Source organism: Leuresthes tenuis, unplaced genomic scaffold (assembly GCF_036924035.1).
Source record: "Leuresthes tenuis unplaced genomic scaffold, fLeuTen1.0.hap1 SCAF_22, whole genome shotgun sequence".
NCBI lineage: Eukaryota > Metazoa > Chordata > Actinopteri > Atheriniformes > Atherinopsidae > Leuresthes > Leuresthes tenuis.
This window is the reverse complement of record NW_027325376.1, coordinates 27793116-27815678: the sequence shown is the minus strand read 5'-3', so window position 1 is coordinate 27815678 and position 22563 is coordinate 27793116. Positions and strand designations below refer to the sequence as shown.

At 43.6% G+C, this 22563-nt stretch overlaps 3 non-coding genes across 3 annotated transcripts; 2 read left to right on the top strand and 1 right to left on the bottom strand.

The window, feature by feature from the left end:
- Window positions 1–1639: 1639 nt before the first annotated feature.
- LOC140282496 (U5 spliceosomal RNA) lies at window positions 1640–1753 on the bottom strand. The gene has a single exon (XR_011909924.1). It is a non-coding gene; the product is annotated as a U5 spliceosomal RNA (small nuclear RNA).
- Window positions 1754–19952: 18199 nt separating this feature from the next.
- On the top strand, window positions 19953–20066 carry LOC140282483 (U5 spliceosomal RNA). Its single transcript, XR_011909912.1, has one exon. It is a non-coding gene; the product is annotated as a U5 spliceosomal RNA (small nuclear RNA).
- A 297-nt stretch (window positions 20067–20363) lies between these two features.
- LOC140282458 (U2 spliceosomal RNA) lies at window positions 20364–20554 on the top strand. Its single transcript, XR_011909890.1, has one exon. It is a non-coding gene; the product is annotated as a U2 spliceosomal RNA (small nuclear RNA).
- The last annotated feature ends 2009 nt before the right edge of the window (window positions 20555–22563 follow it).

Here is a 22563-nt window from a genome sequence, read left to right as displayed (position 1 = left end):
CCGTCTTAAAGCAGAGCTCCTCCGCTTCCTCTTTTGATGGTGTATGTTCGGGCATTCGCACCTTGTCTTACCCACTTTTTACAAACTTTAGTCGGACATTCACACTTTCTTGCAGCCAAACACCTCTGCTCCCTCTTTTGATCATACATTGTTGGGCATTCGCACCTTGTCTTACCCGCTTTTTACAAACTTTAGTCAGAAATTCACACCTTCCAGCTGAACCACCTCCGCTTCCTGTTTTGATCATGTATGATCTGGCAATACTACCTTTTCTTACCCCTTTGTGAGTAATTATGGCTGGACATTCACACCTTCTTGCAGCCAAAAACCACCTCTCCCGCTTTTGATGGTGAATGGCTGGCATTCTCACCCTTTCTCATCAGCTTTTTGAAAATTATGATCTGACATTCACACCTACTTGTAGGCGAACAACTCTGCTACCGCTATTGATTGTGTACAGTCGGGTATTTTAACCTTTTCTTACCCGCATTTTGCTAACTATGGTCGGACATTCACACTGTCTTACACCTGAACACCTCCGCTCCCTCTTTTGATGATGTATGTTCGGGCATTCGAACCTTTTCTTACCTGCTTTTTACAAACTATCATCGGGCATTCAAACCTTCTTGTAGCCGAACACATCCACTCCTGCTTTTGATGATGTATATTTGGGCATTCGCAACTTTTCTTGCCCATTTTTCAGTAATTATGGGTGGACATTCACACCTTCTTGCAGCTGAACACCTCCTCTCCCGCTTATGATCATGTTTGGTTTGATATTCGAAAATTCTCTTTCATGTTTTCTAGCAATTATTGATGGACATTCAGACCTTCTTGCAGCTGAACACCTCCGCTCCAGCTGTTGATGGTGTATAGTCGGGCTTTCGAGCCTTTTCTTCCCCAGTTTTTACAAATTATGGTTGGACATTCAGACCTTCTTTCAGCCGAAAACCTCTGCTCCCTCTTTTGATCATACACTGTCGAGCATTCGAACCTTTTCTTACCCGCTTTTTACAAACCATGGTGTGACTTTCACACCTTTTAGTAGCCGAATAACTCCGCTCCCGCTATTGATTGTGTACAGTCGGGTATTTTAACCTTTTCTTACCCGCTTTTTACCAACTATGGTCGGACATTCACACCTTCTTACAGCGGAACACCTCCGCTCCCTCCTTTGATAGTGTATGTTCGGGCATTCAAACCTTTTCTTACCCGCTTTTTACAAACTATGGTCAGACATTCAAACCTTCTTGTAGCCAAACACATCCACTCCTGCTTTTGATGATGTATGGTTGGGCATTCGAACCTACTCGTTGCCTGCTTTTCATTAATTATGAGTGGACATTCACACCTTGTCGCGGCCAAACACCTCCGCTCCCTATTTTGATCATGTATGGTTTGACATTCGCACCTATTCTCAACCGCTTTTTACTATGGCCCACCCGCTGCAATGAGCACTCTTCAGCCTTTTTAAATGATATAACTTTGCACTCCCGCACGCTCCAGCAAGCACCATTCAAGCAACACCTTTGCACTCCAGCTTCAAACATCGGCACAGTCGCAACAGGTAAGGCGACTCTACTCAGAGAAGTCACTCTGCACAGTAACAAGATTTTTTTTGCACAGACAGAAAGGGCTTCACCCGCAAAGGTAAAGCCTGCCAAAAATAGAAACAACTCATTAGTGCTGCTCTCCACGGAAGTCTTTAATAAAAGGCGAAAGAGTTGTACGTTATGAAGAGAAACCAGAGTACGATTATCCGTCACTGCGGGAGCAGGGCATCAGGCTAGTTGGCATAGCCACCTTCCCCATGGTGAGCTTTGCTTGATTGAGACGCTTTCTCCCCCCCCTTGCTCCTCGGCTGACCAAGTAGGAACAATCGGGCCCTATTCGATGGCTGCCTTGTCTTTTACTCTGTGCAAAAGACAAGGCAGCAACAAAAACACTACGGGAACACCGTATTGAGGCTTTGTTCTGACCGCTCATTCGGTGTCGCGTTTCTTTCAAGCAATTCTCCCGCTTAGCCCACACTCTGCTCGCTCCCAGAGCCGTGTTAAAGTCTACTTCGCATTCACTCTCTTTTCTCAGCAGACTCTTGGGATTTTATCTATAAAATGAATTCCTTCACTCAAACTATGTTAAAACTGTCAAAAAAAACAACAACGTTGTACTTTGCAGTAAAAGAAAGAGCAAATCTAAAGTTTCAGGAATCCGAGAATAAGCTTACTTTCATGAGTTCTTCACGATTTCGGATTTTGCTATAAAATGAATTCCTTCACTCAAACTAAATTAAAACTGCTAAACCGCTAATCTGTTACATGTAAGGCAGATGTCAAATTCACCGAAATAGGATCTAAGGGTATTCGGCCAATCGAGCTGTAGCAGCTTCGGTAAAAGAGTATAAGTTGAAGAGTTTGTGAATAAAGGTGTGCACACACATAGTGAGCTGTAGGAAAATAGGCAAGGAGCAATGCCGGCTGGGGTATATGTTCTTGTATGTTGTCTGACTGTTTTATTTGAATGTGTTGTGTAAGTGTCCTGTTGAATGTTACATGTTTGGGCTTTGACACGCTTCACTGTGGTTGTTAACTGTGTGGTGTGTCCTGAAATGTTATATGTTTGGGCTGTGTGACATGCTTAATGCTTGTCAGTAGCTACCCACTTATTCATATATAGCAACTGACAACATAAGAAGTCCGGACATACTTTGATAGTAGTTGTAGAAGTATCCTTATTGATAATAGATAAACTAATTCATAGTGATAGAACAGTAGATGAACAGGTGCCTGCACATGTCTCACGAAAATAAAATGGGTATATGATTGCTGACGGCAGAGCAATACTGCCAAACTTATGAGTTCTTGTGGCAAACTTGATTCAGGGTCTTGACGTGTATACGCTGTTTCGCTGACTTGATTGTCACAAGAAACAAAGTGTGTTTGATAAGATCCGACCATTTTATTACGGGAGGATCAGTATGTATGGATTCTGATGTGACTGATAAACCCATTCGTATCTTAAGCATAATCTAATACGTGAGACAACGCCCTGGCACACAATCAAAAAAAAAAAAGAGAGAGCGGTTTTGTGTCCCCACAGTCCATAATGTAGAAAAGAGAGAAAAAAGCCTTTCTGATTTGGTGTGTGTGCTCACAGTGTAGAGTGTAGAGAAAAGAGAGAAAAGAAAGCCGTTTTGGTGTCACGGGTGTTGTGACTTACACACACACATTTCTGAATTGAGAAAGGAAATTATTTTAGAATGTCACCTCTCTGTTGGGGAAGGAGCCGGAGCTGGTGCGCGAGGCTGAGCGGTTCCGGCTAGATATAGTCGGACTCACCTCAACGCACGGCTTGGGCTCTGGAACCAGTCCTCTTGAGAGGGGTTGGACTCTCTTCCACTCTGGAGTTGCCCGTGGTGAGAGGCGCAGAGCAGGTGTGGGCATACTTATTACCCCCCGGCTGTGTGCCAGTACATTGGGGTTTACCCCAGTGAACGAGAGGATAGCCTCCCTCCGCCTTCGGGTGGGGGGACGAGTCCTGACTGTTGTTTGTGGCTATGCGCCAAACAGCAGTTCAGAGTACCCACCCTTTTTGGAGTCTCTGGGGGAGGCACAGGAGAATGCTCCTACCGGAGACTCCCTCGTTCTGCTGGGGGACTTCAATGCTCACGTGGGCAATGACAGTGAGACCTGGAGGGGTGTGATTGAGAGGAACGGCCCCCCCGATCTGAACCAGAGTGGTGTTATGTTGTTGGACTTCTGTGCTGGTCATGGACTGTCCATAACGAACACCATGTTCAGACATAAGGGTGTCCATATGTGCACTTGGCACCAGGACACCCTTGGCCGCAGTTCGATGATCGACTTTGTGGTTGTATCATCGGACTTGCGGCCGTATGTCCTGGACACTCGGGTGAAGAGAGGGGCGGAGCTGTCAACTGATCACCACCTGGTGGTGAGTTGGCTCCGCTGGTGGGGGAGGATGCCGATCAGACCTGGCAAGCCCAAACGTATTGTGAGGCTCTGCTGGGAGCGTTTGTCAGAATCCCCCGTCAGAAGGAGCTTTAACTCCCACCTCCGGCAGAGCTTCAACCATATCCCGGGGGAGGTGGGGGACATTGAGTCTGAATGGGCCATTTTCCGTGACTCCATTGCCGAGGCAGCTGATCGGAGTTGTGGCCGTAAGGTGGTCGGTGCCTGTCGTGGCGGCAACCCTCGAACCTGCTGGTGGACACCAGTGGTGAGGGAAGCCGTCAAGCTGAAGAAGGAGTCCTATCGGGCCTTTTTGGCCAGTGGGACCCATGAAGCAGCTGATAGGTACCGACAGGCCAGATGGGCCGCGGCTTCAGCAGTTGCTGAGGCAAAAACTCGGGCCTGGGAGGAGTTCGGTGAGACCATGGAGAACGATTTCCGGACGGCCTCGAAGAGATTCTGGTCCACCATCCGGCGTCTCAGGGGGGGGAAGCGGCTCACAGTCAACACTGTTTACAGTGGGGACGGAGCTTTGCTGACCTCAACTAGGGATGTTGTGAGTCGATGGGGGGAGTACTTCGAGGAACTCCTCAATCCTACCAACACGTGCTCGGAAGAGGCAGAGTCGGAGAGCTCGGAGACGGGGCCTCCCATTTCTGGGGCTGAGGTTGCCGAGGTGGTCAAAAAGCTCCTCGGTGGCAAGGCCCCGGGGGTGGATGAGGTCCGTCCTGAGTTTCTCAAGGCTCTGGATGTTGTAGGGCTGTCTTGGCTGACACGCCTCTGCAGCATCGCGTGGACATCGGGGACAGTGCCTCTGGACTGGCAGATTGGGGTGGTGGTCCCCCTCTTTAAAAAGGGGGACCGGAGGGTGTGTTCCAACTATAGGGGTATCACACACCTCAGCCTCCCTGGTAAGGTCTATTCGGGGGTATTGGAGAGGAGGATCCGTCGGATAATCGAGCCTCGGATTCAGGAGATGCAGTGTGGCTTTCGTCCTGGCCGTGGAACAGTGGACCAGCTCTATACCCTCGGCAGGATCCTGGAGGGTGCATGGGAGTTCGCCCAACCAGTCTACATGTGTTTTGTGGACTTGGAGAAAGTGTTCGACCGTGTCCCTCGTGGAGTCCTGTGGGGGGTGCTCCAGGAATATGGAGTGCCGGACCCCTTGATAGGGGCCCTTCGGTCTCTGTATGACCGGTGCCAGAGTTTGGTCCGCATTGCCGGCAGTAAGTCGGATACGTTTCCGGTGAGAGTTGGACTCCGTCAGGGCTGCCCTTTGTCACCGATTCTGTTCCTAACTTTTATGGACAGAATTTCTAGGCGCAGCCAGGGCGTTGAGGGTGTCCGATTTGGCGACCTCAGAATCGTGTCTCTGCTTTTTGCAGATGATGTGGTTCTGTTAGCGTCGTCAGGCCGTGACCTTCAGCTCTCACTGGAGCGATTCGCAGCCGAGTGTGAAGCGGCTGGGATGAGAATCAGCACCTCCAAATCCGAGACTATGGTTCTCAGCCGGAAAAGGGTGGAATGCTCTCTCCGGGTCGGGAATGAGATCCTTCCCCAAGTGGAGGAGTTCAAGTATCTCGGGGTCTTGTTCACGAGTGAGGGACGAATGGAGCGGGAGATTGACGGGCGGATCGGTGCGGCGTCTGCAGTGTTGCGGGCTCTGCACCGACCCGTCGTTGTGAAGAGGGAGCTGAGCCAGAAGGCGAAGCTCTCTACTTACTGGTCAATCTACGTTCCCATCCTCACCTATGGTCACGAGTTGTGGGTAGTGACCGAAAGAACAAGATCGCGAATACAAGAGGCCGAAATGGGTTTCCTCCGCAGGGTGTCTGGGCTCTCCCTTAGAGATAGGGTGAGAAGCTCAGTCATTCGGGAGGGGCTCGGAGTAGAACCGCTGCTCCTCCGCATTGAGAGGAGTCAGATGAGGTGGCTCGGGCATCTGGTTAGGATGCCCCCTGGGCGCCTCCCTGGGGAGGTGTTCCGGGCACGTCCCACTGGGAGGAGACCCCGGGAAAGACCCAGGACACGCTGGAGGGACTATGTCTCTCGGCTGGCCTGGGAACGCCTCGGGGTCCCCCCGGAAGAGCTGGAGGAAGTGGCCGGGGACAGAGACGTCTGGGTTTCTCTACTCAAGCTGCTGCCCCCGCGACCCGACCCCCGGATAAGCGGCAGATGATGGATGGATGGAAATTATTTTAGAGGAAGCACTAGAGTTTAGATCCCACATTTGTTGATAGGCATTCATTTATTTCTTCACTTCTGATGAAGTTTCAACAATAAACAACAAACTTTGTATTATGAGAAAGAACCAGACTCATTCTTCAGGAATCCGAAAATAAGCTCTATTTTACGAGTTATGCATGAATTCGGATTCTCCTTTAAAACGAATTCCTTAACTTAAACCAAGTTAAGACTGCTTTGTCCTTCATATTTATTCATGTCTAATCAAGTTTCAACGATAAACAACGTTGTACTTTGTAGAATGAGAAAGAACTTCTTCAGCAATAAGCATCTCTCGACATATGACGAAGTACAGATTTTGCTAAAAAATTCCTTCTATCAGCCTGACTTAAAACTGTTTGTCCTCTTTATTTATCCACTTCAAATCAAGTTTCAACAATAAAAAAAATTTTGTAGTTTGAGAAAGAACAACTTAATCTTCAGCAATCAGTATAAAAAGAGGGTAAGAAAAGGTGCAAATGCCAACCATACATCACTAAAAGGTGGAGCGGAAATATTCGACTGCAAGTAGGTGTGAATGTCCGACCATAATTTGTAAAAAGCGGGTAAGAAAAGGTTCGAATGCCTGACTGTATATTAACAAAAGCGGGAGGAGAGGTCTTTGGATGAGAATGGGTGAGAATTTCCAACCATAATCTATAAAATGCGGTGAAAAAAAAGGTGTGAATGCCCCATAGAACACTAAAAGGTGGAGCGGAAGTGTTCGGCTGTAAGAAGGTGTGAATGTCCGACTATATTTGGTGAAAAGCAGGTGAAGCAAGGTCTGAATGCCCAACCTTACATCATCAAAAGCGAGATCAGAGGTGTTTGGCTGCAAGAAGGCCATAGTTTGCCAAAAGCGGGTAAGGTGCGAATGACCGACTAAATATTAACAAAAGTGGGGGCGGAGGTCTTCGGATGCAAGTGGGTGTGAATATCCCACCATACAAGTATGGTGGAGAGGAATCTGTGAATAGCCGACCATAGTTTGCAAAAAGCCGGTGAGAAAAGGTGCGAATGTCCAACCATACATGATCAAAACAGGGAGCGGAGGTGTTTGGATGCGACAAGGTGTGAATGTCCACCCATAATTAATGAAAAGTAGGAAACAAGTAGGTTTGAATACCCAACCACACATCATCAAAAGCAGGAGTGGATGTGTTCGGCTACAAGAAGGTTTGAATGTCCGACCATAGTTTGTAAAAAGCGGGTAAGAAAAGGTTAAAATACCCGACTGTACACAATCAATAACGGGAGCGGATGTGTTCGGCTATGAAAAGGTGTATTAAGAAAAGGTTTGAATATCCAACCAAACATCAAAAGCGGGAGCAGAGCTGTTCGACTGCAATTAGGTGTGAATGTCAGATCATAATTTGCAAAAAGCTGATGAGAAAGGGTGAGAATGCCCGACTATACACCATGAAATGCGGGAGCGGAGTGTTTCGGCTGTGAGTAGGTTTGAATCTCCGACCATAATTTCTGAAAAATGTGTTAGAAAAGGTAAGAATGCCAGTCCATACATCATCAAAAGCGAGAGAGGTGGTGTTCGGCTGCAAGTAGGTGTGAATGTCCAGCCATAATTACTCAAAAAACGGGTAAGAAAAGGTAGTACTGCCAGACCATACATGATCAAAACAGGGAGCGGAGGTGGTTCAGCTGCAATAAGGTGTGATTGTCCGACTAAAGTTCAAATATATTAACAAAAGCGGGAGGAGAGGTCTTCGGATGAGAGTGGTTGAGAATTTCCAACCATAATCTATAAAATGCGGTGAAAAAAAAGGTGTGATAGGACACTAAAAGGTGGAGCGGAAGTGTTCGGCTGCAAAAAGGTGTGAATGTCCAACCATAATTGCTGAAAAATGTGTTAGAAAAGGTAACAATGCCGGACCATACATCATCAAAAGCGGGAGAGGTGGTGTTCGGCTGCAAAAAGGTGTGAATGTTCGACTAAAGTTTGTAAAAAGCGGGTAAGACAAGGTGCGAATGCCTGACAATGTATGATCAAAAGCAGGAGCGGAGGTGTTCAGCTGCAAGAAGGTCTAAATGTCCATCAATAATTGCTAGAAAACATGAAAGTAAATTTTCGAAAATCAAACCGCCAATGATCATAAGTGGGAGAGGAGGGGTTCAGCTGCAAGAAGGTTTGAATGTCCACCCATAATTCCTGAAAAATGTGTAAAAAAAGGGTGCGAATGCCCAAACATACATCATCAAAAGCAGGAGTGGATGTGTCCGGCTACAAGAAGGTGTGAATGTCCGACCAAAGTTTGTAAAAAGCATTTAAGAAAAGGTTCGAATATCCAACCAAACATAATCAAAAGCGGAAGCAGAGCTGTTCGACTGCAAGTAGGTGTGAATGTCAGATCATAATTTGCAAAAAGCTGATGAGCAAGGATGAGAATGCCCGACTATACACCATCAAATGCGGGAGCGGAGTTGTTCGGCTGTGAGTAGGTGTGAATCTCCGAGCATAGTTTGTAAAAAGGGGGTAAGAATAGGTTCGAATGCCCGAATATACACCATCAAAAGAGGGAGCGGAGGTGTTCCGCTGTAAGAAGGTGTGAATGTCTGACCATAGTTGGTAAAAAGCGGGTAAGAAAAGGTTACAATACCCGACTGTACACAATCAATAGCGGGAGCGGAGTTGTTAGGCTACTAAAAGGTGTGAAAGTCTGACCATGGCTTTTAAATAGCGGGTACGAAAATGTGCGAATGCCCGACAATGTATGCTAGAAAGAGGGAGCGGAGGTTTTCGGCTGCAAGAAAGTCTGAATGTCCACCCATAATTGCTAGAAAACATGAAAGAAAATTTTCGAATGTCAAACCGCACATGATCATAAGCGGGAGAGGAGGTGTTCAGCTGCAAGAAGGTGTGAATATCCACCCATAATTACTGAAAAATGGATAAGAAAAGGTGCAAATACCCAACCATACATCATCAAAAGCAGGAGTGGATGTGTTCGGCTACAAGAAGGTTTGAATGCCGGACCATAGTTGGTAAAAAGCGGGTAAGAAAAGGTGAAAATACCCGACTGTACACAATCAAAAGAGGGAGCGGAGTTGTTCAGCAACAAAGTGTGAAAGTCTGGCCAAGGTTTGCAAAAAGCGGGTAAGAAAAGGTTTGTATGCCCGAATATACACCATCAAAAGTGGAAGCGGAGGTGTTCAGCTGCAAGAAGGTGTGAACGTCCGAAAAAAGTTTGTAAAAAGCGGGTAAGAAAAGTTTCGAATATCCAACCAAACATAATCAAAAGCGGGAGCAGAGCTGTTCGACTGCAAGTAGGTGTGAATGTCAGATCATAATTTGCAAAAAGCTGATGAGAAAGGGTGAGAAGTCCTGACTATACACCATCAAATGCGGTAGCGGAGTTGTTCGGCTGTGAGTAGTTGTGAATCTCCGACCATTATTACTGAAAAATGTGTTAGAAAAGGTAAGAATGCCGGTCCATACATCCACAAAAGCGGGAGAGGTGGTGTTCGGCTGCAAGTAGGTGTGAATGTCCAGCCATAATTACTCACAAACGGGTAAGAAAAGGTAGTATTGCCAGACCATACATGATCTAAACTGGGAGCGGAGGTGGTTCAGCTGCAAGGTGTGAATTTCTGACTAAAGTTTGTAAAAAGCGGGTAAAACAAGGTGCGAATGCCCGACAATGTATGATCAAAAGAGGGAGTGGAGGTTTTCGGTTGCAAGGTCTGAATGTCCAGCCATAATTTGTAAAAACCGGGGAAGAAAAGGCTCGAAAGCCCGACTATACACCATCAAAAGTGGGAGCAGAGGTGTTCGGCTGCAAGAAGGTCTGAATGTCCGACCATAGATAAAAGGCGGGTAAGAAAAGGTTCGAATGCCCGAATATACACCATCAAAAGAGGGAGCGGAGGTGTTCAGCTGCAAGAAGGTAAGAACGTCCGACCATAGTTGGTAAAAAGCGGGTAAGAAAAGGTTACAATACCGACTGTACACAATCAATAGCGGGAAGGAGTTGTTCATCTGCAAGAAGGTGTGAACGTCCGACCAAAGTTTGTAAAAAGCAGTTAAGAAAATGTTCGAATATCTAACCAAACATAATCAAAAGCGGGAGCAGAGCTGTTCGACTGCAAGTAGGTGTGAATGTCAGATCATAATTTGCAAAAAGCTGATGAGAAAGGGTGAGAAGTCCTGACTATACACCATCAAATGCGGTAGCGGAGTTGTTCGGCTGTGAGTAGTTGTGAATCTCCGACCATAATTGCTGAAAAATGTGTTAGAAAAGGTAAGAATGCCGGTCCATACATCATCAAAAGCGGGAGAGGTGGTGTTCGGCTGCAAGTAGGTGTGAATGTCAGATCATAATTTGCAAAAAGCTGATGAGAAAGGGTGAGAATACCCGACTATACACCATCAAATGCGGGAGCGGAGTTGGTCGGCTGTGAGTAGGTGTGAATGTCCGACCATAATTGCTGAAAAATGTGTTAGAAAAGGTAAGAATGCCGGACCATTCATCATCAAAAGCGGGAGAGGTGTTCAGCTGCAAGAAGATGTGAATGTCCAGCCATAATTACTCACAAACGGGTAAGAAAAGGAAGTATTGCCAGACCAAACATGATCAAAACAGGGAGCGGAGGTGGTTCAGCTGCAAGAAGGTGTGAATGTCCGACTAAAGTTTGTAAAAAGCGGGAAAGACAAGGTGCGAATGCCCGACAATGTATGATCAAAAGAGGGAGCGGAGGTTTTCGGCTGCAAGGTCTGAATGTCCAACCATAATTTGTAAAAACCGGGGAAGAAAAGGCTCGAAAGCCAGACTATAAACCATCAAAAGTGGCAGCGGAGGTTTTCGGCTGTAAGAAGGTCTGAATGTCCATCCATAATTACTGAAAAATGGGTAAAAAAAAGGTGCGAATGCCCAACCATACATCATCAAAAGCGGGAGAGAAGGTGTTCGACTGCAAGTAGGTGTGAATGTCGGATCATAATTTATAAAAAGCGGGTAAGAAAAGGTAAGAATGCCCAACCATAAATTATCAAAAGCGACAGCAGAGATGTTCGGCTGGTATTTATCAATGTCTAGATAGATTTCCACAAAAAACAACGTTGTACTTTGCAGTAAAAGAAAGAACAAATCTAAAGTTTCAGGAATCCGAGTATAAGCTTGCTTTCATGAGTTCTGCACGATTTCGGATTTAGCTATAAAATAAATTCCTTCACTCAAACTAAGTTAAAACTGCTTTGTCCTTCATATGTACCCATTTCTACATATATTTCAAGCATAAACTTCCTCATATTACCCTGAATGAGAAAGAACCACACTTGTGATTAAGCCATACGCCCCTTTTGAGGAGTTCTGCATGATTTGGGATTTTATCTAAAAAATGAATTCCTTCACTCAAACTATGTTAAAACGGCTATTACCTTAATATTTATCAATGTCTAGATAGATTTAAAAAAAAAACTGTTGTAATTTGCAGTAAAAGAAAGAGCAGATCAAAAGTTTTAGGAATCCGAGAATAAGCTTATTTTCATGAGTTCTGCACGATTTGGGATTTTACTATAAAATGAATTCCTTCACTCAAACCAAATTAAAACTGCTTTGTCCTTCATATTTATCAATGTCTACATCGACTTAAACAAAGAACAACGTTGTATTTTGCAGTAGAAGAAAGAGCAGCACTGAAGGATCAGGAATCCGAGAATAAGCTTGCTTTCATGAGTTCTGCACGATTTCGGATTATGCTATAAAATAAATTCCTTCACTCAAACTAAGTTAAAACTGCTTTGTCCTTCATATGTACCCATTTCTACATATATTTCAAGCATAAACTTCCTCATATTACCCTGAATGAGAAAGAACCACACTTGTGATAAGGCCATACGCCCCTTTTGAGGAGTTCTGCATGATTTGGAATTTTATCTATAAAATGAATTCCTTCACTCAAACTATGTTAAAACGGCTATTGCCTTAATATTTATCAATGTCTAGATAGATTTAAAAAAAAAAACGTTGTAATTTGCAGTAAAAGAAAGAGCAGATCAAAAGTTTTAGGAATCCGAGAATAAGCTTATTTTCATGAGTTCTGCACGATTTAGGATTTTATGTATAAAATTAATTCCTTCACTCAAACCAAGTGAAAACTGCTTTGTCCTTCATATTTATCAATGTCTAGATCGACTTCAATAAATAACAACAGTGTATTTTGCACTAGAAGAAAGAGCAACACTGAAGGATCAGGAATCCGAGAATAAGCTTCTTTTCATACGTTCTGCATGATTTGGGATTTTATGTATAAAATTAATTCCGTCACTCAAACCAAGTGAAAACTGCTTTGTCCTACATATTTATCAATGTCTAGATCAATTTCAACAAAGAATAACGTTGTATTTTACAGTATAGGAAAGAGCAACACTGGAGGATCAGGAATCCGAGAAAAAGCTTGCTTTCATGAGTTCTGCACGATTTCGGATTTTCCTGTAAATGAATTGCTTTGCTCAAACCAAGTTAAAATTGCTTTGTCCTTCATAATTATCCATGTCTAAAAATGTATCAAGCATAAAGTTCCTCATATTACCCTGAATGAGAAAGAATCATCCCTTTGGTTGAGCAATACGTTCCTTTTGAGGAGTGCAGGATTTCCGATTTTGCTATAAAATTCATTCCTTCATTCAAACCAAGTGGAAACTGCTTTGAACTTCATATTTATCAATGTCTAGATCAATTTCAACTTCTTCTACTGCAAAATACAATGTTGTTCTTTGTTGAAGTCGATCTAGACATTCATAAATATGAAGGTAAAATCAGTTTTCACTCGGTTTGAGTGAAGGAATTTATTTAATAGCAAAATCCCAAATCATGCAGAACTCCTCAAAAGGAACGTATGGCTTAATCACAAGTGTGGTTCTTTCTCATTCAGGGTAATATGAGGAAGTTTATGCTTCAAACATTTTTAGACATGGATAACTATGAAGGACAAATCAGTTTTTAAACCGCTTTTTAAAAACTTTAGTCAGAAATTTACACCTTGCAGCTGAACCATCTCCGCTCCCTGTTTTGATAATGTATGGTTGGGCATTCGTACCTTTTTTTACCCATTTTTCAGGAATTACGGGAGGACATTCACACCTTCTTGCAGCCGAACACCTCCTCTCCCGTTTGTGATCATGTGCGGTTTGATATTCGAAAATTTTCTTTCATGTTTTAAAGCAATTATTGATGGACATGCAGACCTTCTTGCAGCTGAACCCCTCTGCTCCCGCTTTTGATGGTGTATAGTCGGGCTTTCGATTCTTTTCTTCCCGGTTTTTACAAATTATGGTTGGACATTCAGACCTTCTTGCAGCCGAACACCTCCGCTCCCTCTTTTGATCATACATTGCGGGCATTCGCACTTTGTCTTACCCGCTTTTTACAAACTTTAGTCGGACATTCACACCTTCTTGCAGCTGCACCAACTCCGCTCCCTGTTTTGATCATGTATGGTCTGGCAATACTACCTTTTCTTACCCGTGTGTGAGTAATTATGTATGGACATTCACACCTACTTGCAGCCGAACACCACCTCTCCCGCTTTTGATGATGTATGGACCGGCATTCTTACCTTTTCTAACACATTTTTCAGCAATTATGGTCGGAGATTCACACCTACTTACAGCCGAACACCTCCGCTACCGCATTTGATGTTGTATAGTTGGGACTTCTCACCCTTTCTCATCAGCTTTTTGCAAATTATGATCTGACATTCACACGTACTTGCAGTCGAACAGCTCTGCTCCCGCTTTTTATTATGTTTGGTTAGATATTCGAACCATTTCTTAACTGCTTTTTACAAACTTTGGTCGGACGTTCACACCTTCTTGCAGCCGAACACCTCCACTCCCTCTTTTGATGGTGTATATTCGGGCATACGAACCTTTTCTTACCCGCTTTTTACAAACCATGGTCGGACTTTCACACCTTCTCTTAGCTGAACAACTCCGCTCCGTCTTTTGATTGTGTACATTCGGGTATTTTAACCTTTTCTTACCCGCTTTTTACCAACTATGGTCGGACGTTCACACCTTACAGCGGAAGACCTCCGCTCCCGCTTTTGATGGTGTATAGTCGGGCTTTCGAGCCTTTTCTTCCCCGGTTTTTACAAATTATGGTTGGACATTCAGACCTTGCAGCCGAAAACCTCCGCTCCCACTTTTGATCATACATTGTCGGGCATTCGCACCTTGTCTTACCCGCTTTTTAAAAACTTTAGTCAGAAATTTACACTTTGCAGCTGAACCACCTCCGCTCCCTGTTTTGATCATGTATGGTCTGGCAATACAACCTTTTCTTACCCGTTTGTGAGTAATTATGGCTGGACATTCACGCCTACTTGCAGCCGAACACAAATTCTCCCGCTTTTGATGATGTATGGTCCGGCATTCTAGTCTTTTTTAACACATTTTTCAGCAATTATAGTCGGAGATTCACACCTACTCACAGCCGAACACTTCCGCTCCCGCATTTGATGGTGTATAGTTGGGGATTCTCACCCTTTCTCATCAGCTTTTTACAAATTATGATCTGACATTCACACATACTTGCAGTCGAACAGCTCTGCTCCCGCTTTTTATTATGTTTGGTTAGATATTCGAACCATTTCTTAACTGCTTTTTACAAACTTTGGTCGGACGTTCACACTTTCTTGCAGCCGAACACCTCCACCCCCTCTTTTGATGGTGTATATTCGGGCATACGAACCTTTTCTTACCCGCTTTTTACAAACCATGGTCGGACTTTCACACCTTCTCTTAGCTGAACAACTCCGCTCCGTCTTTTGATTGTGTACAGTCGGGTATTTTAACCTTTTCTTACCCTCTTTTTACCAACTATGGTCGGACATTCACATCTTACAGCGGAACACCTCCGCTCCCGCTTTTGATGGTGTATAGTCGGGCTTTCAAGCCTTTTCTTCCCCGGTTTTTACAAATTATGGTTGGACATTCAGACCTTGCAGCCGAAAACCTCCGCTCCCTCTTTTGATCATACATTGCGGGCATTCGCACTTTGTCTTACCCGCTTTTTACAAACTTTAGTCGGACATTCACACCTTCTTGCAGCTGCACCAACTCCGCTCCCTGTTTTGATCATGTATGGTCTGGCAATACTACCTTTTCTTACCCGTGTGTGAGTAATTATGTATGGACATTCACACCTACTTGCAGCCGAACACCACCTCTCCCGCTTTTGATGATGTATGGACCGGCATTCTTACCTTTTCTAACACATTTTTCAGCAATTATGGTCGGAGATTCACACCTACTTACAGCCGAACACCTCCGCTACCGCATTTGATGTTGTAAAGTTGGGACTTCTCACCATTTCTCATCAGCTTTTTGCAAATTATGATCTGACATTCACACGTACTTGCAGTCGAACAGCTCTGCTCCCGCTTTTTATTATGTTTGGTTAGATATTCGAACCATTTCTTAACTGCTTTTTACAAACTTTGGTCGGACGTTCACACCTTCTTGCAGCCGAACACCTCCACTCCCTCTTTTGATGGTGTATATTCGGGCATACGAACCTTTTCTTACCCGCTTTTTACAAACCATGGTCGGACTTTCACACCTTCTCTTAGCTGAACAACTCCGCTCCGTCTTTTGATTGTGTACAGTCGGGTATTTTAACCTTTTCTTACCCGCTTTTTACCAACTATGGTCGGACATTCACATCTTACAGCGGAACACCTCCGCTCCCGCTTTTGATGGTGTATAGTCGGGCTTTCAAGCCTTTTCTTCCCCGGTTTTTACAAATTATGGTTGGACATTCAGACCTTGCAGCCGAAAACCTCCGCTCCCACTTTTGATCATACATTGTCGGGCATTCGCACCTTGTCTTACCCGCTTTTTAAAAACTTTAGTCAGAAATTTACACTTTGCAGCTGAACCACCTCCGCTCCCTGTTTTGATCATGTATGGTCTGGCAATACAACCTTTTCTTACCCGTTTGTCAGTAATTATGGCTGGACATTCACACCTACTTGCAGCCAAACACAAATTCTCCCGCTTTTGATGATGTATGGTCCGGCATTCTAGTCTTTTCTAACACATTTATCAGCAATTATGGTCGGAGATTCACACCTACTCACAGCCGAACACTTCCGCTCCCGCTTTTGATCATACATTGTCGGGCATTCGCACCTTTTCTTACTCGCTTTTTACAAACCATGGTCATACTTTCACACCTGTTAGTAGCCGAACAACTCCACTCCCACTATTGATTGAGTACAGTCGGGTATTTTCACCTTTTTTTTATCCGCTTTTTACCAACTATGGTCGGACATTCACACCTTCTTACAGCGGAACACCTCCGCTCCCTCTTTTGATGGTGTATGTTCGGGCATTCGAACCTTTTCTTACCCCCTTTTTACAAACTATGCTCGGACATTCAAACCTTCTTGTAGCCAAACACATCCACTCCTGCTTTTGATGATGTATGGTTGGGCATTCAAACCTACTTGTTGCCCGCTTTTCATTAATTATGGGTGGACATTCATACCTTGTCGCAGCCAAACATCTCCGCTCCCTGTTTTGATCACGTATGGTTGGACATTCGCAACTTTTCTCACCGGCTTTTTCCAAACTATGGTCAGCTATTCACTGCTTCCTCTCCACCATACTTGTATGGTGGGATATTCACACCCACTTGCATCCGAAGACCTCCACCCCCACTTTTGTTGATATTTAGTCGGTCATTCGCACCTTACCCGCTTTTGGCAAACTATGGCCTTCTTGCAGCCAAACACCTCTGATCTCGCATTTGATGATGTAAGGTTGGGCATTCAGACCTTGCTTCACCTGCTTTTCACCAAATATTGTCGGACATTCACACCTTCTTGCAGCCGAACACTTCCGCTCCACCTTTTAGTGTTCTATGGGGCATTCACACCTTTTTTTTCACCGCATTTTATAGATTATGGTTGGAAATTCTCACCCACTCTCATCCGAAGACCTCTCCTCCCGCTTTTGTTAATATATAGTCGGGCATTCGAACCTTTTCTTACCCGCTTTTTACAAATTATGGTCGGACATTCACACCTACTTGCAGCCGAATACTTCCGCTCCACCTTTTAGTGATGTATGGTTGGCATTTGCACCTTTTCTTACCCTCTTTTTATACTGATTGCTGAAGATTAAGTTTTTCTTTCTCAAACTACAACATTTTTTTAATTGTTGAAACTTGATTTGAAGTGGATAAATAAAGAGGACAAACAGTTTTAAGTCAGGCTGATAGAAGGAATTAATTTTATAGCAAAATCTGTACTTCGTCATATGTCGAGAGATGCTTATTGCTGAAGAAGTTCTTTCTCATTCTACAAAGTACAACGTTTTTTAGGACAAAGCAGTCTTAACTTGGTTTGAGTTAAGGAATTTGTTTTATAGGAGAATCCGAATTCGTGCATAACTTGTAAAATAGAGCTTATTTTCGGATTCCTGAAGAATGAGTCTGGTTCTTTCTCATAATACAAAGTTTGTTGTTTATTGTTGAAACTTCATCAGAAGTGAAGAAATAAATGAATGCCTATCAACAAATGTGGGATCTAAACTCTAGTGCTTCCTTTTTTTTGATTGTGTGCCAGGGCGTTGTCTCACGTATTAGATTATGCTTAAGATACGAATGGGTTTATCAGTCACATCAGAATCCATACATACTGATCCTCCCGTAATAAAATGGTCGGATCTTATCAAACACACTTTGTTTCTTGTGACAATCAAGTCAGCGAAACAGCGTATACACGTCAAGACCCTGAATCAAGTTTGCCACCAGAACTCATAAGTTTGGCAGTATTGCTCTGCCGTCAGCAATCATATACCCATTTTATTTTCGTGAGACATGTGCAGGCACCTGTTCATATACTGTTCTATCACTATGAATTAGTTTATCTATTATCAATAAGGATACTTCTACAACTACTATCAAAGTATGTCCGGACTTCTTATGTTGTCAGTTGCTATATATGAATAAGTGGGTAGCTACTGACAAGCATTAAGCATGTCACACAGCCCAAACATATAACATTTCAGGACACACCACACAGTTAACAACCACAGTGAAGCGTGTCAAAGCCCAAACATGTAACATTCAACAGGACACTTACACAACACATTCAAATCAAACAGTCAGACAACATACAAGAACATATACCCCAGCCGGCATTGCTCCCTGCCTATTTTCCTACAGCTCACTATGTGTGCGCACACCTTTATTCACAAACTCTTCAACTTATACTCTTTTATCTTTTATTTATTGGAGTGGCTCAAATCAAAATAAAAATGATGGTGTGGCCATTCTAATTAAAAATCCGCATGTTCTGGTGAAAGGTAGCACAGTGGTGAGAGACGGACGGGCACTTTTAGCACACTTGAATTTTATGGGGCAAGACTTTAACCTCTTAAATATTTATGGTTTCAATGGAAAAAATGACAGGTATGACCTTTTAGAAGATATACAGCTTTACATGCTAGGGCAAGTACCTTTAGTTGTAGGAGGGGATTTTAACTGTATCTTGAGCAGGAAAGATAGAAAAAGAGCAGGGGGAGATTTTAAAGTGGATAAGACTTCGATTTTACTTCAGGGCATACTTCAGGGATTTTAAGCTTACTGACTGTTTTAAAACCATGCATCCCAGAGAGGAGGGCTTCACCTGGTTTAGTCATGATGGCACCAGAGCCTCTCGCATTGATTCTTTACTAGAGATTGCCCACCCACTGATGTTAGATTAACCCCTGTTTTCTTTTCAGACCACCTTATGCTCTCCTGCACCCTTTCACCCCCTTCTGGTGTGACGGTAGGAAGTGGTCAGTACAGGGAATGTTAGAATGTCAGTTTTAGCAGAAATAAAGAGTAAAGGAATTTTTGTAAGAAGCAGAGAGCAGGAAATTGAGGAAGGTGAAAAATGCACACGGTACTTTTTTAAGAAAGTTATAAATAAAAAGGAGTATATTCAAAATCTAAAAAGAGAAGATGGGTTTTTAACAAAATCCACACAAGAGATGATTGAAACTGTACATACCTTTTATAGTAACATGTAAAAAGAGAAACCAGTGCACATTGGCAGAAATTTTTAAATTCGTTGACAAAACCTGAAAAGAGAATGCACACTTGACACAGGATTTTACTGCTTTAGAGTTAAAAAAAATGCCTAACAGGTTTTAAGAGAAGTCGAGCTCCGGGTTTAGACGGGCTTCCTGCAGAATTCTATATGACCTTTTGGGACCTTTTATCATCAGACATTTTAGATGTTTTTAAAGATTTTGAAAAACTTGACCGACTGCCTGACAGTTTTAGAGTGGGAATAGTGACTCTACTTTATAAAAAAAAATGATAAGACTGACCTAAATAATTGGAGGCCCATCACACTTTTAAACTTTGACAGTAAACTTTTTAGCAAGGTTTTAGCGACACGGATGTCCTTTGTTTTAGAGGAGGTAATTCACCCAGACCAGGCTTGTGCCATCTCAGGGAGACAACTCCCTGACAGCCTCGTACTGATTCAAGACATCATTGATTACGCTAGAGACAGAAACACCCATCTTGTCATCTTGAATTTAGACTTTGAAAAAGCTTTTGATCGGGTCTCGCATCAATATCTCTTTCAGGTGTTGCAGCCATCGAATAGGGCCCGATTGTTCCTACTTGGTCAGCCGAGGAGCAAAGGGGGGAGCAAGCGTCTCAACCAAGCAAAGCTCACCATGGGGAAGGTGGCTATGTCAACTAGCCTGATGCCCTGCTCCCGCAGTGATGAATAATCGTACTCTGGTTTCTCTTCATAACGTACAAGTCTGTCGCCTTTTACTAAAGACTTCCGTGAAGAGCAGCACTAATGAGTTGTTTCTATGTTTGGCAGGCTTTACCTTTGCGGGTGAAGCCCTTTCTGTTTGTGCAAAAGAAATCTTGTTAGTGTGCAGAGTGACTTCTATGAGTAGAGTCGCCTTACTTGTTGCAACTGTGCCGATGTTCGAAGCTGGAGTGCAAAGTTGTTGCTTGCTGGAGCGTGGGGGAGTGCAAAGTTATACCATTTAAAAGGGCTGAAGAGTGCTCAGTGCAGCGGGTGGGCGGAGGTGCAAAGTGACACTCTGGCCACCTATGGCCATAAAAAGAACACTGCTACAAGTGCGCATTGTGCCAGGAAGGGCCCTCGGACGTGAACCAGTGGACAGTTATCGCTTCTCTGCCTTTTGGCTAAGATCAAGTGTAGTATCTGTTCTTATCAGTTTAATATCTGATATGTTCTCTATACGAGGACTACATATTAATTGGATTTTTAGCAATAGGAGTTGAAAAAGAAGCTTGCTCCGTTCACTCCAAGCATCGACCTGGTACTGAGGTGCCGCTGGGAACAGTTCGCTCTTCTCTGCTCTTGTGAAAAAGCAAACAGCGGTGCAGGATGGAAGTTTCTTTTAGTCTACTGAGAAAAGAGAGTGAATGCAAAGTAGACTTTAACACGGCTCTGGGAGCGAGCCGAGTGCGGGCTAACCGGGAGAATTGCTTGAAAGAAATGCGACAGCGAATGAGCGGTCAGAACAAATTCTCAACACGGTGTTCCCGTGGTGTTTGTGGCTGCCTTGTCTTTTGCACAGAGTAAAAGACAAGGCAGCCATCGAATAGGGCCCGATTGTTCCTACTTGGTCAACCAAGGAGAAAGGGGGGGAGAGCAAGCGTCTCAACCAAGCAAAGCTCACCATGGGGAAGGTGGCTATGCCAACTAGCCTGATGCCCTGCTCCCGCAGTGACGGATAATCGTACTCTGGTTTCTCTTCATAACGTATCTTAAGCATAATCTAATACGAGAGACAACGCCCTGGCACACAATCAAAAAAAAAAAGAGAGAGCGGTTTTGTGTCCCCACAGTCCATAATGTAGAAAAGAGAGAAAAAAGCCTTTCAGATTTGGTGTGTGTGCTCACAGTGCAAAGTGTAGAGAAAAGAGAGAAAAGAAAGCCGTTTTGGTGTCACGGGTGTTGTGACTTACACACACACATTTCTGAATTGAGAAAGGAAATTATTTTAGAGGAAGCACTAGAGTTTAGATCCCACATTTGTTGATAGGCATTCATTTATTTCTTCACTTCTGATGAAGTTTCAACAATAAACAACAAACTTTGTATTATGAGAAAGAACCAGACTCATTCTTCAGGAATCCGAAAATAAGCTCTATTTTAGGAGGTATGCACGAATTCGGATTCTCCTAAAAAAACGAATTCCTTAACTCAAACCAAGTTAAGACTGCTTTGTCCTTCATATTTATTCATGTCTAATCAAGTTTCAAAGATAAACAACGTTGTACTTTGTAGAATGAGAAAGAACTTCTTCAGCAATAAACATCTCTCGACATATGACGAAGTACAGATTTTGCTATAAAATTTATTCCTTCTATGAGCCTGACTTAAAACTGTTTGTCCTCCTTATTTATCCACTTCAAATCAAGTTTCAACAATGAAAAAAATTTTGTAGTTTGAAAAAGAACAACTTAATCTTCAGCAATCAGTAAAAAAAGAGCGTAAGAAAAGGTGCAAATGCCAACCATACATCACTTAAAGGTGGAGCGGAGGTATTCGGCTGCAAGTAGGTGTGAATGTCCGACCATAATTTGTAAAAAGCGGGTAAGAAAAGGTTCGAATGCCCGACTATATATTAACAAAAGCGGGAGGAGAGGTCTTTGGATGAGAGTGGGTGAGAATTTCCAACCATAATCTATAAAATGCGGTGAAAAAAAAGGTGTGAATGCCCCATAGAACACTAAAAGGTGGAGCGGAGGTGTTCAGCTGCAAGAAGGTGTGAATGTCCATCAATAATTGCTAGAAAACATGAAAGAAAATTTTCGAAAATCAAACCGCACATGATCAAAAGCAGGAGTGGATGTGTTCGGCTACAAGAAGGTGTGAATGTCCAACCAAAGTTTGTAAAAAGCAGTTAAGAAAAGGTTCGAATATCCAACCTAACATAATAAAAAGCGGGAGCAGAGCTGTTCGACTGCAAGTAGGTGTGAATGTCAGATCATAATTTGCAAAAAGCTAATGAGACAGGGTGAGAAGTCCCGACTTTACACCATCAAATGCGGTAGCGGAGTTGTTCGGCTGTGAGTAGGTGTGAATCTCCGACCATAATTGCTGAAAAATATGATAGAAAAGGTAAGAATGCCGGTCCATACATCATCAAAAGCGAGAGAGGTGGTGTTCGGCTGCAAGTAGGTGTGAAAGTCCATCCATAATTACTCACAAACGGGTAAGATAAGGTAGTATTGCCAGACCATACATGATCAAAACAGGGAGCGGAGGTGGTTCAGCTGCAAGAAGGTGTGAATGTCCGACTAAAGTTCAACTATATTAACAAAAGCCGGAGGAGAGGTCTTCGATTGAGAGT